The sequence below is a fragment of the Eschrichtius robustus genome, chromosome 2 (genome assembly GCF_028021215.1).
Source record: "Eschrichtius robustus isolate mEscRob2 chromosome 2, mEscRob2.pri, whole genome shotgun sequence".
Classification (NCBI taxonomy): domain Eukaryota; kingdom Metazoa; phylum Chordata; class Mammalia; order Artiodactyla; family Eschrichtiidae; genus Eschrichtius; species Eschrichtius robustus.
In genome coordinates this window covers 9,918,567-9,930,810 of record NC_090825.1, presented here as the reverse complement: position 1 = coordinate 9,930,810, position 12,244 = coordinate 9,918,567, and the positions used below count along the sequence as shown (strand labels likewise).

The 12,244-nt window shown below is 38.7% G+C and overlaps 1 protein-coding gene and 1 pseudogene across 1 annotated transcript in view; one reads left to right on the top strand and one right to left on the bottom strand.

The window, feature by feature from the left end:
• Positions 1 to 12,244, top strand: part of CTNND2 (catenin delta 2) — a 779,068-nt gene that overhangs the window by 79,832 nt on the left and 686,992 nt on the right. The gene's annotated exons all lie outside the window — the stretch shown is intronic.
• Positions 10,449 to 11,151, bottom strand: LOC137755819 (sialomucin core protein 24 pseudogene; annotated as a pseudogene).

Below are 12,244 nucleotides of genomic sequence, written 5' to 3'. Positions count from 1 at the left end.
ATTAGCAAATGTAAACACTGAACAATTATTTTATATGATGCCGTCGTTTTCAGGCTTTGGCCAACAGGTTGTGCAGGACTTGATTCTTGAGAGAAAAGAAGCATATGAGGTGTCTCATATTTGTCTCAGCTTTCAGCCTAGGTGTGGTTTCCCAACACTGACCCAAGGAGAGAAAGTGGAGCTTTGTGAGTGAAGGAGCAGATATCAGAGAAGAGGAAAATGTAAGATCCGCATAGGAGGGTCCCTCAGGTCCATCTTAGTGCACCTGAGGGCTGAGTACACATGCACAGGAAAAGACTCCCAAAGGCTTCAGGTAGGACAGCCGCTGTGGAACTAAGAGTTGAATGGAGATTCAACTCCACAATCAAAGGTCATGTGGTGCTGAGTGATGTTGGAGTTCTGGTCTCTCCAGAATGAAACAGCCTTGCTGAGCACAGTGGACATTCAGTTGAGATCCCAGAAAAGCCACATTTTGGAAGTAACCACAGCCAAGAGTAAAAGTGATGTCTTAGTACTAAGGAGAAAAACAGAATACACTGACACTATCATGCATGAAATCAAGCCTGACTCTGGAGTGTTTTCGAACCCTAATAACCAGTTTCCCGATTCTCTGGATACCAACCAGGTGCTCAACAAGTAAATTCTGACACTAACTACCCAGAGTTACGATAGATCCTACAGCTTAAGGGCTCAGGGCTGCAAGACTGCTCCTCACTTCAGATGCCAACTGCAAGTCCCGGAGCCATCTGTACTTCTGATCAACCAGCTATAAGTCAGGGGTTCCCACAACCTCTCCTCAGGTCTAATTTGCTAGAACAACTCACAGAAATCAGGAAAGCACTTTATTTACTGTGACTCATTTATTGTAGAGGATACAGCTCAGGAACAGCCAAATGGAAGAGATGCACAGGGCAAAGTACGTCTTGTGGGGAGGCGTACAGAGTTTCCATGCCCTCTCTGGGTGCACCAGCCTCCCAGCAACCACAGTGTGTTCAACAAGCCAGAAGCTTTCCGAACCCCAACATTTAGGGGCTTGCAGAGGGGGGTTATGGAGGTTTCATTACATAGGCATGATTGAGTAAATCATTGGCTACTGGTGATTATTAACTCAATCTCCAGCACCTCTCCATACCCCCCCACCAAATCTGGGGGCTGGGGCTAAAGTTCCAAGCTTCTAATCAAGGCTTGGTCTTTCTTACAACCAGTCTCCATCGTGAAGCTGTCTAGGAGCTAGCCAAGGGTTGCCTAATTAGAAAAAAAAGGCATGCCTACCAATCACCCTTATCACTCAGAGAATTCCAAGGGTTTTAGGAGCTGTGTGCCAGGAGCCTGGAACAAAAAAACAAATATATATTTCCTGTTATACCACACTGAGAGAATCCAGGTGTTCCACTTGTAGCTCAACTATCTGTTAGAGAAAAAGTTAGCACACTTTACAGGGGAACAACATAATCTTCACTCCCTGCAATGAATCATTAACAAATAGAAAAGTATAGAAATATGGTAGATTAAATTCAACCTTATTAAAAATTACAATAAATATAAATGGACTAAACATTCCATTTTAAAGGTAGAAATTGTCATATTGTGTAAAAAGAAGACTCAAATCTGTCTACAAGAGTTACACTTGAAGTATAAGGTCACAGACATTCTGAAAATAACTTAAAAATTATACAGGCATAAATTGTTTCATTGTGCTTCTTTTTATTGCACTTTGCAGATACTGAATTTTTTACAAATTGAAGGTTTGTGGCAACCTTGCATTGAGCAAGTCTGTTGGTGCCGTTTTTCCAACAGCATTTACACACTTCCTGTCTTTGTGATCACATTTTGGTAATTTCTGCAATACTTCAAACTTTTTCATCATTATGATATTTGTTATGGTGATCTGTGATCAGTGAGTTTTCATGTTACTATTGCAAAAATATTATGATTTGCTAAAGACTCAGATGATGGTTAGCATGTTTTAGCAATAAAGTATTTTTAATTAAGAAATGTGCATTTTTTAGACATAATGCTATAGCACACTTAATAGACCACAGTATAGTGTAAACGTAACTTTTATATGCACTGGGAAACCAAATAAATTTGTGTGACTCACTTTATTACGATATTTACTTTATTGCAGTGGTCTGGACAAAACTTGCAATATCTTCGCGGTTTCCTGTGTGCAGATTTTTTAAAATTAATGAAATCTAAATTGACCTTTTAAAAATTTATATTTAGAGCTTTCGTAGTCTCTCTAAAATATTCTTCCCTAGGTCAAGATTGCAAAAATATTCCCTTATAACAAGGATAATGCAGCAACTGGACTTTTCATATATTACTAGTGGGAGTATAAGGTGATATAACCATTCTGGAGAAAATTCTGGTAGTTTGTTATAAATTTAATCATACATCTACCATATGACACAGCATTCTACTTCTAGATATTTACCCAAGAGAAATGGAAACATTTGTCTGAAAAGAGATTTGTACCAGAATGTCATGGTAGCTTTATTAATAATAACCCCAAGCTGAAAACAACCCAAATGTCTGTGATGATAAGCATATTGTGGTAGAGCCATAGAATGGGATATTGCTCATCAATGAGGTATGTATGTATGTATATGTATGTATACACACTTCTGAAACATACAACAACATGGATGAAACCTCAAAAAATCATTTTGCTGAGCCAAAGACCCTGGACACAATTTATTTATGATTCTGTTTATATAAAGTTCAAGAACAAGCAAAACTACTCTCTGGTGACAGAAATCAGATAGTGGCTGAGGCATGAATAAAAGGAACATGAGGGTACTTTTAGATGTGATAGAAATGTTCTGTCTCTTGACTCGAGTGTGAATTATCTGGTTGTATGTATGTAGCAACTTATCAAATTATATACTTAAGATCTGTGCATTTCACTTTAGGCATATGTTATCTCATATTTTCAAAAAGATAAATAACTACTTTAAGAAATTCAGTTTGACCTGGAAAAAACAAAGAAATGAGAAACATACCTTTGAATGCCCCCTTTTCTGACTTTTAAAATTTTCTAATTTATTTCCTCTTATTTAAATCCTACCAGGCTTCCAAGCCCACTTCAGATGGTTTTTCTAGGAATTACGCTAGATATAGATGGGTGCGTTCATAGAGCAACTATCAGAAATGATCTTGCCTCACAACTGTTTGTATAAATGATATATCAGCAAACATAAATGTACACTGCTTAAGGCAAATAATTCACCTGTTCATTCAAGAAAAAAGAATTGAACCAGACATTGGGCTGAGTGTTGTCGAATCTAAGAAAAGGTACTGTCTTGGGCTTCAAGGCTCCTTTTGTTGTGAATGAATTTGTTCACTAAATGAATCTATTAATAGCATTTATTCCTCAACATTTATTTTACAAAAAGTATTACCTACCATATTCAATAAAACGTTCCCAGGCATTAAGGATAACAGTGATGTCTAATAGAATATGGCTCGTGACTTCAAAGATCTCACAGTTAATGTTCAAGTCAAACAACTGAGTAAGGAATTACAAAAATTTAGACCTGTGCCAAATGCTTACATAAGGTTAAAAAAAGCAGACTGGGGAAATACCCTGGAGGGAAGGACTTTTAAATTGAGACTTGAAGAGAGAATATTAGGGTAAACCTTACAACCTTGCAATATTGCTGAGATTCCGCTATTTTTGACCTACAGAAATGGCAAATCCATATGACTCAAGCTAATACCTACAAGAGCACTGTTTCTAGCAAGAGGACCTGGGGAAAGGCCCCCAAAGAAAACAAAGTATGGTGCATTCAAGGAACTGAACAATTTAGTTCAGTTCTAGTAAGACCAAACCCTAGGGTGAGAGTTGAAACTGCAGCACAGGGTCAAAATTATAGAGTGAGGCAACCATTATTTCAGAATGGCAATGAGAAGAAACAAACATCAGAGAGAGAGAGGAAGAAAGCACAAAAACATCAAGCCTGAGTTCAGGAAGTGATGGTCATGATCACAGCTGCATTTGGCCATCACATCGCCTGAGCTTGATGTTCTGGAAGATCCGTTACAGCTGCGTAGAGAGAACCCACTGAACAGGTCTCGTGAGTCCTTATTCCCGTGGTCCCTGTTCCAATTCTATCTGTAGAGACATTTATGAGCTGGTGCTCCTGCTTTAATGGACCTGCTGAGACTGGGAAGCTATGATGCACTAGACAAACAGAAGAACTATGCCTGGATGTCTAGAGTCTCCACTTACGCTTATTCTTCTATAGGACTTACTGACTCATTCTAAGAGCATATACTACATTAAGAATCTTTGCAAGAAAATAGCCTACCAATTGTGCACAACCTACCAAAGTGAATTTTTTAACTTTTTATGAAAATGTGAAATGATTCTTAAATGCTCTATCTAGTTATACTCACCATTTAATGATAATATTGAATCATTGTAGATCTATACATTCTTTTCACTTATTCTTTGTATGCTAGATAAAAATGTGACTTCTTTTTATTAAAAATTATTGTAATTTTTATTACAATTTTACTACAATTGAAGGACTTCAATTTAGAAAATTCTAAATTCTGTACCTCTTTTCAAAACACATCTTAGCAGCCAATAATGCTAATTCTCAGGAAATGTATTCATATAGCGCAGTGTAAACTTGTAATTCACTAATTTGTCACTTCCTCCCATTAGGAAGCAACCATCATTTATGGAGAGCTTGAGAGCAGAGTGCACAGAGCCAGAGGGCTTAAGTGACTTCAAGATGTTGACTGTAATGTTTTTAGGGCCTTGACAACGATGAGGGATGTCAGGTTTTTTCGGTTTAGCGAGTTTCCCACTGAATACAGCAATTCAGCATAGCATAGGGAGACAGGAAGTAAGAGCTTTCCGATAATGGATTCTGTTTATTTGTTGGTTGTCAGTAACTTGACTTGACTCCTGATCCACTCCAGAACAGCCGATGAACTCATAATGCACCACTGCCATCAAGCTACTGTAAAATACCTGATGTTCAGACAGGTTTTCCTTAATGCATGTTTCTTTCTTTCTTCTTTTTGCTCTTGTTCTTGACCTCTGCTTGCAGTGATTATATTCCTTGTTATCTGTGAAATGTTTGTTGAACCAAGCTCATGTGTCAATATGAACACTCATACATATACATACAAGTTATTTTCAGTAAATATATGTTATTCTCATTTGGTGACAAAGATATAATAATGCCAGTTTCACCTCCTTTACAAAACTTGAAAGTTTATTGTAACTTGTGGATATGGACATTCAGAATATGTTTGTTATGTGAACTAGCAAATAAAAAAGATGAATGCAGTAATTTTTTTTTTTATAAATTTATTTATTTTATTTAATTTATTTATTTTTTGGCTGTGTTGGGTCCTTGTTGCTGCACGTGGGCCCTCTCCAGTCGTGGTGAGCAGGGGCTACTCCCCGTCGCGTTGAGCAGGCTTGTCACTGCGGTGGGTTCTCGTTGCGGAGCACGGGCTCTAGGCGCGAGGGCTCAGTAGTTGCGGCTCGTGGGCTCTAGAGTGCAGGCTCTGTAGTTGTGGCGCACGGGCCCAGCCGCTCCATGGCATGTGGGATCTTCCCGGACCAGGGCTCGAACCCATGTCCCCTGCACTGGCAGGCGGACTCTCAACCTCTGTGCCACCAGGGAAGCCTGCGGTAATTTTTTAAAAAGAAAAAAATTACTTGAATAATAAAATAAAATTCTCTTGGATGATGGTTTTGAGAAGATGATTTTCAGCTACTTTGAAGATTATAAACATCTATATGGCAAAAGTCATGGAGTGAATAAGAAACAACCCAGGTGTTTATGTCATTTAAAATATAAAGCATTAACTTGATGAGTATTTGAATTTTAAGTTCACTAGGGTTATCAGAAATACTTTAAAAATATATTTTGATTAGTATGCCATTTAAAATGTACTTATGAAAACATACTAATTGGAAAATTGCTTTTTGTATGATCAATCTTCAGATTCATTGTCACTAATTGTGTGACTAATTGTCAGAATCACTAGCACTATTTAAATTATTGCCAAATTTCATAAAATCTGAGACACTTTAAATATGCACCATTATTTTATATACAACTAAGAGAGAAAGGAAAAGGGAAGAAAGGAAGAAAAAGAGGGAAGAAAAAAAGAAACAGCAGAGTAAAGGAAGGGGAGGGGGAAAGGGAGAGAGAGAGAGGGAAGGGAGGGAGGGAGGAAGGAAGAAAGGAAGGAAGTAAGGAGAAGGAGAGAAAGAGAAAATTAGGATGCAAACTAGGACACAAAGCTTTTTTTTTTTTTACTTAAAATTTTGTTTCATTCCTATTGGAAAAGCTCTTTTAGATTCATCTAGATATAGATTTTTTGTTATCATATATTATTGTACATTCTTAAAAATGAAAGTACAAGTTCCATAAGTTGGTGAAGTATTCCCAAAACTTTTCCACAGTCTCTCTTACGATTCACTTTTGATGCTCTGTCATCAGCGTCTTAGTTTTCCATGCACAGCCATCCTCAGTGACACTAAAAGTGGTGAGGGTACAGAACCTTTTTAAGAAGGGTTTCACGGTTTCCTCTGTGATTGTCTTTCCAGCTCTTGTGACACATTCTGCAAGTTTTCTTTTCTTGATCTCACCAGAATATGTCCCTGGAAGGTTTTCAGATAATAGTCAGAACTGATATTTCTTCCTCAAAGTCCTTCAAGTGTTTTTTGAATGAAACACAGCAGGCCCAAGTTCCCACCTGTGGCAGTACTTGAGAACAGTGTCATGACCACCGTCTGGCTGAAAGTGATTGTAAGAAACTACTGGCTGGAAAATGCATTCTGATTTCAGAGATGTTAAGATATGAAAAGTGTGCATCTCAGAATTGTTGGAATGCAATAATTTAATCATTGACTTCTTTTTGTCACTCTTATTGAGGTTGTATAGTTAAATTCAAAGGTGTTAAATGTCTATCTTACGGGGCTTTGCTTTAAAGCTCATCTGTGTAGGACAGGTTGAAGGCTTTCCTGTCTGTAGGTTTCTGCGGCTCATAGGTCAGTAAGAACAAAAGTTATCTCTTGAGATGGAGAGCTGGTGGGTTCATTGGTGGAGACAGCATGATACAGGTTTGAGGTAACCTCTGCGGTGACTGGGACAGAGAATCCAGAACACAAAGAACCTTTAACAGATACTCTGAGGACCAAAACGGGGTTGTACAGTGGCTCTGGTCCATGTGAGTATGGCACTTTTCTCTGGCAGCATTCAGCAGAAAGGATAGGAGCAGAGATGTGGGGTTAATCAGAGGTAGAGGCTTTATAAAGCAAGCTTCGAAGGAAAATCTCCTAAGACCCACCCTGCTCTGACTTAGTTGAGTTTTGTACGACCACTGCAAAGGGTGACATTGCAAACAGAATTAAGGAAAGAGCAGAGAGGTAAAACCACTTATTGGTTATACTTCTGCATAAGGTGCATATGGATTAAAACAGAAAAAGAATATATATATAGATTTTAAAAGTTCAGATTTGTCTTGCTTCACCTGCCAGTCTTCTTTGGCTGCAGTTCAGTCTTGTGCCAATTTATAGGTGTTCGCATTTTGTGGAACTCTCTCTAAGTTCTGTAACCGTTTCAATGACTGAAACCACAAGTGTGTGTAGTGTTTACTTCCCGGGTAACCATATGTGAAATGTGTGAGAGCTGCTTCCGGCTGCTTCTGGTGCATTTGGATTGATCTCATTTGATTCCTAAGCCCTGAGTGAAAATAATCATTCAATATAGGCAAAGCCTTCTGCCATTTGGATTGCGATTTCTTTCAATCAAAAACACATAACCTTGGGCTGAACAATGAATGCCTTCCTTAAAAATTACCTCTAAATATAATTTATTATAGAATGATTTTAAATGAACTCAGAAGGATTAATCACGACAAGAATGAGGAATGAATTTCTCCTCTTGCCTTTCCTCTGTATTTACAAATGCCAGTTGTTATCTATCCATATTATGGAAATCAGAGTTCTCCTGGGCGATACATAGCTTTCTTTTCCATCGAATATATAGCCCTATTTTGTAGGATGTGGGAGAGCTTTGGTACCCTATAATAATGAAAAATCCAGGAAATGATAGTCACTGACTGAATGTAAGAATCTCAATGTTATTGTTTTTTAATAGGTTAGACAGTACCTGTCTTAAAAAAAAAACAACCCCCCCCCAAAAAAAAAACCCAAAATAGTAGAAGTTCTTTTTTTTTTTTTTTTTTTTAATCCAACAAACTTGTAGGTTTATTTTAAATCAGTTTGGTACATGATACAGATTGGTTTTGCAGTTTTTAATGAACTGAAATAGAAATTTCTAAATACAGCAGTGTCTGTGCAACAAATATCTGTAGGGATTTTAATAGAACTACAATCTGCATGAACAAATCAGATGAAAAATCTGAAAAGGTTTCTATATACCTTCTGGATTAAAAAGAACCCCAAAATTATTAATGGCTCAAGATACTAAACTGCTAAAGGAAGAGGGGAAAAGGCTGTGAGTTCTGTTGTAAGAGCTCTTTTTGTAAAATCTAATTCCATGTTATCATTCTGTTAGAGCAGTATTCAAAATTACAGAAGATGAGAGGCTTCATCAGCTATATTTTCACAAAAATAGCTATAGTGTTAACATTAATGTGTGGCAAGGTATTCCTATCTAGGTAAATGACAATTATAACATTGTAGCTAATTTTTACCACTTTGGGAGAATGGAAATTCTGTATATTTTCAACTGAATCTTGCATCTTAAAGCACTCACTAAAAACTAATAGCCATGGCACTATAATAAAATTTTTTGTGCGGTACCAAAAGTATTACTACCGAGGGAAGCAAAAATGTGAGGTAAGCCTACCTTTCCCCAAAAACCTTTGAAGCCAGAGATTTTAAAGAATTAAGGCACTTGAAAACATTAGGTATATATACCAATGTGCAAGTAAAACAAACTTTAGCTGTACCAGCAAGTAAAGAAGAAACAGTAAATCTTCATTTTAAGAACCTTTAATTATCTAAATGTAAGGAATTTTGGTTTCTGAAATGGACCAAAGCAACTTGTCATTTCTTACTCTAAAATATTGAAAACCAAGTGCTAAACACAGCCGCTATAGGCTAAAGAAACTAAAACAAAAAACCTTAATGACCTAGAAAAGCAAAAGCTCACTTTAAACTGATTTAAGCCTCTGAACTAATCCAATGTGTCAAAGGCAGGGAAGAAGTATCCCTCTAAACCTGAAAACACTAGTGCTTCATAGGGAAACTAAAGAAATAAAAGTATGCATGCTTAACTATACTACAGGAATTGAAACTAAGAAGAAGAAAGTATGGAAAAGGAGAAAGAAAAAGTACAATCTGTTTATCCAGGGCAAGCATTATTTAAAATCTGCAGTAATCTGATCAACTAAATTTTTTTCTGAAATTACACTGCTCACATTTGCTATCTCAAAACTTAAAATGATTCTTATTGAAAGAGTTAATAAATGATTCTAAAACAACTTCTTTCTTTCTTGCCTTATAGAAGTTACTTTTCCAGAAAGCTTGGTGGAAATCCTTTTAAGGTACAACAGTGTTAGGATACGTTTTTGAAGTACAAAGGAAAATATAATTAAATCGACTTTATACTTTTTAACGGCCATAAGCAAAATGTTGGGAGGTTCAGTAAGTGAAGGCCTTTGACTTTGTGTAACATCCTCTAAGTTACTCAGGCTTGGAATAAAGTAGGTAAGTTTTCAATTAAATACTAACATTATGGTATCTAAAAGCAGGTTTACTACTGCTCACATCAACAGTTAACACCCTCAGTCCAACCTTTCCCTTCATTAATGCGAAAGAACAAATCACCAACATTTTAAGTTCCAGTCTACCTTTCAGTCTGTCTTTTAAGGCACTGTTCTTTACTGTTTCAACGATATAAGGTGCTTTACAAGTATGAACAATAACCTGCTACACTTGAATGTTTTGTATCCTTTCCATTCATTTCTTTAAATCTGGAATGTAATTCCTTGTGTGGCATCTTTTTTCTAATGTAGAAAAAATAACTTATCAAGCACAAAATTCTACTGTAAGGATACTAAATTTATAAATTTATTCCACTTTTGCAATGATAGCCCAAAATCCACCCGATTGCTGTTCATTTGGCACATTTTTCTCAATTCTGGTTACTAAACTACATCCCGAGTTAGGATGAAAAAATGCAGCTTTCAGGCTTTAAAATGACTACATTTGAATTGCTAAGAGTCATGAGGTCGTCTGCGCAGGACAATGTTTTCCATCACTTACAGAGTTACATTTGGCATGTCGAGGAGAGAGAACATAATCACACAGCAGCAGCCATTTAAAATAAAAGAAGACAGCCACAAGGCTTCACGCAGAATATTTTAAATATTCCCGTTGAGCAAATAGATCGAACTGATTTCTCTCCAAGGGCGATGCTCCTATATGCATCCTCTGGAAAATTAAAGATCCTAGAATAGCGTCTTCCATGTGGGACATCTTGAAAGAGAATATTTTGGTTTCAGTGAGTTACACACCAGTCCGGGTTAATTTAGCGGGTCTGTTTACAGAGTGCGGTAGTTTCGTTCTTTCGATTTGCAGAATTTATGGAGAAAGAAAATTACAGCCTGCACACCCAAGACAAGGACAGTTCCTGCAACGAAACTGGCTGCCCCAAAGGTAGACTTGCGCGCAGGTTGTGAAGTCGGCGTTGAAGTGGTGTCCGTTGTACGTGATGTAGTAGCCGTGGTGCAAGCTGTAGACGGGGAAGGCGGAGTTGTGGTTTTCGCTGCAGGATTGGTTGGCAGCGGTGTGGCAGGGAGCCCAGGGCAGAATTCTGTGCTGTTCACCCCCTTGCAATCACGCACTGTGGGATTATCTGAACAGTAGCTTTTACCTTTGCATTCTGGCCCAAGCGGGTAGCATTAGCATCAAAACAGGAAGCCCGTGCTGCGGCTCTCACTGGTTTCTGGGGCTGGAGTGGTGCCCGGCGGGAGCGGCGGCGGCGGCGGCGGCGGCGGCGCCGGGGCTGTGCTGGTGGTAGTCGGTAAAGCCGCGGGTGTAGTCGCGCTCGCGGCCAGGGAGGTGGTGTGAGCCGCGCTCCTCCCGCAGAGCGCGGCCAGGCAGCCGGTGGCCGAAAGCCGCGGGCGCCGGAGCCCGGGCATCGCGGCCGACGCGCTGGGCCTTCGAGCGAAGGCTGGGACACCCAACGTTGCGTCCGCCCCTCAGACGTTCTTTTACCAGAGGAAAACTAGAGGCATTACCCCTAAAGTGGGATAGGATGTCTAATGCAAAATTATTCATTTAAAATTTGGGGGAGGTGCTAACCCAAACAATCTTTTGAAAGCATAGAAAAGGATACATTTTGCATATTGCGAAACAAAACCTAGCTTTATTTTGGTGACTACCCTGAATAACCCAAGGTAATCAACTGATAAATCGTTGGAATTTATAACTTTTCAACAGGTTAGCAAGAAAATATACAAAAAACCGGGCTTCCCTGGTGGCGCAGAGGTTGAGAGTCTGCCTGCCAGTGCAGGGGACACGGGTTCGAGCCCTGGTCTGGGAAGATCCCACGTGCCGCCGAGCAACTGGGCCCGTGAGCCACAACTACCGAGCCTGCGCGTCTGGAGCCTGTGCTCCGCAACAAGAGAGGCCGCGACAGTGAGAGGCCCGCGCACCGCGATGAAGAGTGGCCCCCGCTTGCCGCAACTGGAGAAAGCCCTCGCACAGAAACGAAGACCCAACACAGCCAAAAATAAATAAAATAATAGATAAATAAATTTAAAAAAAAGAAGAAAATATACAAAAACCAATGCGTTCCTGTAGACTAGCAATAACAAGATAAAAATAGACTGAGAAAAGTTTCACTGGTAAATATCAATAATATATGAACAGGTAGAAATATAGTACTTTACCCATGATTTGAGAGGTAAATCTGAGAGCTCAGTAGCCAAAGTCATGGGTTCTGGAGCCAAGAGAGTGTAATAAAAATACCAGCTTTGTCACTCACTGGCTATGTGATACGAAGTCATTTAATGTGAAGAGCCATCTCTGTGCTTCGGTCCCCTATCTGTGAAATGGAAATAATAACAAGGCCAACACCGTAGGGCCATGGTGAGAATTAAAGTAGTTAATATTTGCAAAGCATTTAAACAGTGTCTACAGTGTGGTCAGTACTCTATAAATATTACTTTTATTGACAATATAAAACTTTAATGAAGAACATAAATAAATAATTGGATAAAGAATAATCAC